Here is a 5865-nt window from a genome sequence, read left to right on the forward strand (position 1 = left end):
CGTGGTGCTCCCTGGCAGGGAAAGCCCTCAACTTATGACCAGTTGGGTAGTCCTCAACGTATGACCAGTTGGGTAGTCCTTGACTTACGACCGGTTGGGGTCGTGGCCTTAAAAAGGTTGAGAACCACTGGGATAGAATGTGGTTGGGTTGTGGAGGCTCTGCCAGACTCTCCTTTTCTCTCAGGCTGGCTTTGTCCCTCTCTGGTTTCATGGGATGGTATAGGTTTTGAGTCTGTCAACTTCTGGTTTTGGTGGCAGATGGGACGGATGGAAAAAGCTGGCATGCTGGCTTCCCAGTCCGATTTCACTTTGCCTAGCGATCCTTAAAGGGTCGGAAAGTTGCCCTGGAGGGGCAATGAAGAAAGAGGGAAACTCCAGGAGCTCAGATCAGATGGCAGCCAATTGGAGTGAAAGGAAGAAAGCCTCTGGAAAGGCGGAGGAAAGGCTGCCAGATGAGCCGACGCAGAGGGGAAGTGAGGAGCCGAAGTTTAAGTGCTCTGCTAAACAGCTGACTGTCAACAGTGTGCTAAGATGGGTGAGCCAGTGCTTTATTCCTTCTCCTTGTGGATTATAAAACGTTGAGCCCATGATGGGGAAGAATTAAAGGCAAAGACCCCAGAAGAATTAACTTAAAAGTGGCAAGTAACTACAAAGGGGAAAAACCTTTAAAGAATATTAGACATTGACAAATGAGTGTATGAGGACATCTAGTGGTGAAAGAAGAAATGACAGCATAAACAAATACTTGAAAAACTCTTTTGACCTTGAAAAATCAGCACCTGCAGAAAACAAAATGCTTTGGTGTGAGATTACAAGGGAAGAGACTCTTTATAGTTAAAGTTGACCTTGGCTAAAATTAAACAGAAATTATTTGGAGAAAGTCAACTCTTTGTTTCACAGACTTGACTGGAGGAGGTGGATTGTTCTGAAACAGCTGGCTCCTTGCTACATTCAGGACTCTATTTTAAGATTGTTGGCTGTAAAATGAGTACATCCAACATTACTAGACTTATGAAGAAGACCTCTTCTGCGCCCTCTGTTGGACAATCCAGCCCAACAATCCAGGGATCTATTTAAACAATGTTGCAGCATGAAAAAATAAGCACTGCCCAAAATGAAATGCAGGCTTCATTAAAATTGATTCAAGAGATGATGGAAAAAAACCAAGGAGTGACACAAAAAAACCATGAAGAAACACAAAGTAATTTTGAGAAATTAAGAGAAGAAATTTGGATATAAAGGCAGAATTTGAAGTTCAACTCCAAATGATCATTAAAAATGAAAAAAGAATTCAGAAAATGGAAAATAAATCAGAGGATATTGATAAAAATGGAAATGCTATCACAAGAAAGCTGACTGCAAAAGGCATAAACTTTAGATGGTTAATGCCGGAAGGCATCTTAATAAACTGGAATAATACAAGGTACCGATTGGATTCAATTTGGAAGGCAGAGGACTTTGAAGTAAGAAATCAAGCAATTCTAGATGAAGGAGTGTATCAACGACAAAAGGAGAGCAAGGAACAAAATCAAACAGAAGAAACAGCCCAAGGAACTACTATACAAGTTGGAGAACAGAAAGAGAAAGAGGAACAAGAGGGTGAAGGTGAAGGAATGGCCAGAGAACAGAGGATTATGAGAGCAACTAGATCTAAATATAAATAATGAAAATGGAAATGGAAAAAAAATGGAATCTTTTCAATGAATGTAAATGGACTAAATTCTCCATCAAAAAGAAACAAAATTTTCAGGAAACTAAAGAAATTGAATACAGATATAATTTGTTTGCAAGATATATATATATATATATAAAAACAACATCATAAATTATTGGAACATCCAAAAATTGGGAAACTTTACTATGCATCAACACATCAGAAAAAAAGAAGTGTTGCTGTATATATATATAAAAGAGACAATAAATTCTAAAATGCTGTACTCAGATGAAGAAGGAAGAATTGTAATGGTAGAAATATATTTACATCAAAAACAAATATTGTTAGTAGCAATCTATCCACCCAATAATAACCAAGAAGAATTCTATCAAAGCCTACATAGTAAAATAATAGAAATGGAGTATCAAAATATCTGTCTCATAGAAGACTTTAATGCGATAGTTGATGGAATAAGTGATTATAAAAGCAGCAAAACAGGGAAAACTGGAAGAAGAATACTTCCTAGGACATTTTTTGAGATGACAGACGAAATTGGAATACAAGATGTCTGGAGGGAAATTAATCCAGAAAAACTACAATATATTTTTTATTCAAACAGCCAAAACTCCTGATCAAAAATCAACATGATTTGGATAACGTCTGAATTGAGGATGAATATACAGGAAATTGAGATAGAAATAGGTACATGGGCAGATCATAGTCCGTTAAAAGTGATATGGAAAGGAATACAAAAAAAAAAGACCAAGATGGACTTTAAATCAATTTATATTAAAAGAAAAAGAATGTATAGAACTAGCGAGAAAAGAAATGGAGTTCTTCTTTAAAGAAAATAAAGAGGAAGAAACAACTTTACAAAATGTATGGGATACAGCTAAAGCATATTTTAGAGGTATAGCTATAACATATATGGCAAAGAAAAATAAACAGAGAAGACAGCAATATGTATTATTCAAAGAAAAATTTGGAAAATTAGAATCAGAACTACAGAAAAATCCACAGAAAAAGACTTTTTTAAATTAAATTTTTTAAAAATTTTACAATAAAAACCCCTTCCCCAATCCCTCCCAACCCATCCCAAAACCCTCCCCCGTTCTTCCCAGAGCTGAATACAGGCTTAACTAGATCTTAAAAGAAAAAAAAGTTTTAAACCCAAATAAAGCTTAAGCAAATATAATTACACTCAATAAACAAATTGTAAAATACTTTAACTCCATTATATATTAAAAACAAAAAGAGGAAAAACAAAAGAGAAAAATAAAAAAGAAATAATAAGAAAAAAATAAAAAATTAAAGAATAATAACAATTACACTTCTAAATAATATCTTAAACTTATATAAATTATTCAAAAGCTAGATAATATTTTCTTATATCATACTTATATTGTATAAAATTTATCCATCTTTTCCACACCGAAAGATAATTCTCTTGCGATTGATCTTTCAAGAAAGCCGAAATTTTTGCCATTTCCGCTAAATAGGAAACTTTAAAAAACCATTCTTGCAAGGTAGGCAAAAATTCCTTCTTCCAATATTGCCCTATTAACAACCTAGCCGCAGTAATTAAATTTAACATTAAAATAATCTCTTTATCATCACAATCAGAAACAATACCCAACAAAAACAATTGTGGAGTAAATTTTATCCTTCTTTTTAAAATTCTTTGAATATTCCACTATATCTTAATCCAAAAAGCTTTAATATTTTTACATGACCACCAAATATGATAATAAGTAGCATCCGAGCAACCACATCTCCAACATTTAGGCTGCAGGTTTGGATACATACGAGACATTTTTTGTGGATCAAGGTGCCAACTATAAAACATTTTATAAAAGTTTTCCCGTAAGTTTTGGGCTTGCGTGAATTTAACATTCCTCACCCAAATAATCTCCCAAGTATCTAATAAAATTGGTTCATCAAAATTTTGTGCCCACTTAACCATACAATCTTTAACTAGCTCTGCTTCTGAGTCCAATTCCACCAAGACACCGTAAATTCTTTTAATGTAGGTTCGACTTTGATCTCTAATTTGTTTTAACAAATTCTCATCCTCTCTAAGCAAGCCCACCTTATAATCTATCTTCCACCTTTCCAATAGTTGTCTATACTGAAACCATGAATAAATAATATTTTCTTGTGCTAATTCGTCCATAGATTTTAATTACCAATTTTTACCATCCCACTTAAGTAATTGTATATAAGAAGTAATATCCATCTTAACTCCTCTCCTTATTCCTTCTATTGCATGCCATGGAATAGCCCATAATGGAATTCTTGAATCACTTCTATAGTATTTCTTCCAAACCCGAAGTAAAGAAATTCTTAAGATATGAGATCTAAAGACCCTATCAACCTTTTTATTATAAATTAAATAGGCATGCCATCCAAAAAGTAAATCCCATCCCTCCAAAAGGAGTATATCTACATTTGTTAAATTGACCCAATCACTAATTAATGTTAAGACCACAGCATCATAATACAATTTCAAATTCGGTACCTTAAGTCCGCCTCTCTCTCGTATATCTTGTAAAATTTTAAGTTTTACTCTTGGTTTTTTCCCTGCCCAGATAAATTTATTGATACCTTTCTGCCACTCATCTAAATTTGCTTCTTTCTTTAAAATAGGTATCATTTGAAATAAAAAGAGAAATTTTGGCAGAACATTCATTTTAATCGCTGCTATTCTCCCCAAAAGGGATAATTGCAGCTTTTGTATTCTAACCCACAGCGTTTCATAATTATTTTTATACAATTTCGAGTTGGAAACAGATAAAATAACACCCAAATATTTTACCTTATTAACAACCTTAAAGCCTGTCAATCTAACCAATGTCTCCTTATCCAAATTGGTCATGTTCTTAGGCAATATTTTAGTCTTATTGTTGTTAATTTTAAAACCTGAAACTTGTCCATATTGATTTATCAATTGTAACAATTCCATTACAGAATAAGTTGGTTGAGATAATGTAACAATTAGATCATCTGCAAAAGCCCTTAATTTATATTCTTTTTTGTTAATTTTTATTCCTTTTATCTTCGATGATTCCCGAATTTTAATCAATAAAATTTCCAAAGTTAACACAAACAGCAATGGAGACAATGGACAACCCTGTCTAGTCCCCTTTTCAATTGGGAATACCTTTGATAAACCTCCATTAACTATAAGTTGTGCCGTTTGTTTTTGATAAATAGCTCAAAGGGCCTGTAAAATTTTATCTCCAAAATTCATTTCCTCAACCAGTCTTAACATAAATTGCCAATTTAATTGATCAAAAGCTTTTTCAGCATCTAAAAACATCAATCCTGCAGAAGTTTGATTGTTCTTATCTAAATATTCTATTAAATTAATAATTTGTCTGACATTATTTTTCGTATACCTTCCAGTTATAAAACCAGTTTGGTCCATGTGTATTAATTGGTTCAACACAACCATAAATCTGTTAGCTAAAATTTTCGAAAAAATCTTATAATCTACATTCAAGAGAGATATAAGTCTATAATTCTTTGGTAATGTAAGATCTTGGTCTTCTTTTGGAATCAGAGATATAAAAGCTCTGCCCCAAGACAAGGGAGTCTCTAAACCCTGTAATATATTATTAAAAAGTTCCCTTAGAGGTTCTATCAGCTCATCTATCAAAGTCTTGTAATAAATTGATGTCAGTCCATCAGTACCAGGTGCCTTACCTAACTTTAATTCTTTAATTGCTTTCACAATTTCCTCCGAAAAATATGGAACGCTTCACGAATTTGTGTGTCATCCTTGCGCAGGGGCCATGCTAATCTTCTCTGTATCGTTGCAATTTTAGTATATGTGCTGCTGAAGCGAAAAAGACTTTGAAAAGAGAAATGGAAATTATAAAAAATAGACTAAATTTGCTGGACTCAGAAAAAGTGACAGATAAAGAGAGCAAAACAGAATTTTTTTTGAAAATGCAAACAAACCAGGAAGATGGTTAGCTTACAAACTTAAAAAACAGAAAGAGAAGAAAATGACATACAATTTAGTAGATGGAAAAGGTTCTTTACAATTTAAAAATGAAGAAATAAAAAAGATAATTAAGGAATACTACAAGGAATTGTATGATAAAGAGGAAACTTCAAGAGAGAGAATTGTTCAATACTTAGAAGGAAATAATCTTCCAAAAATCCCAGAGACATTTAAAACCATGTTAGAGGAAAGAATTACAATG

The 5865-nt window shown here is 33.1% G+C and overlaps 1 non-coding gene across 1 annotated transcript; it reads right to left on the reverse strand.

Moving 5' to 3' along the window:
• Positions 1-5398: 5398 nt before the first annotated feature.
• LOC120315010 lies at positions 5399-5501 on the reverse strand. Its single transcript, XR_005558583.1, has one exon. It is a non-coding gene; the product is annotated as a U6 spliceosomal RNA (small nuclear RNA).
• Between the last annotated feature and the right edge of the window lie 364 nt (positions 5502-5865).

Source organism: Crotalus tigris, unplaced genomic scaffold (assembly GCF_016545835.1).
Source record: "Crotalus tigris isolate CLP2741 ecotype Arizona unplaced genomic scaffold, ASM1654583v1 scf7180000019050.494769, whole genome shotgun sequence".
In the NCBI taxonomy this organism is placed as follows: Eukaryota; Metazoa; Chordata; class Lepidosauria; order Squamata; family Viperidae; genus Crotalus; species Crotalus tigris.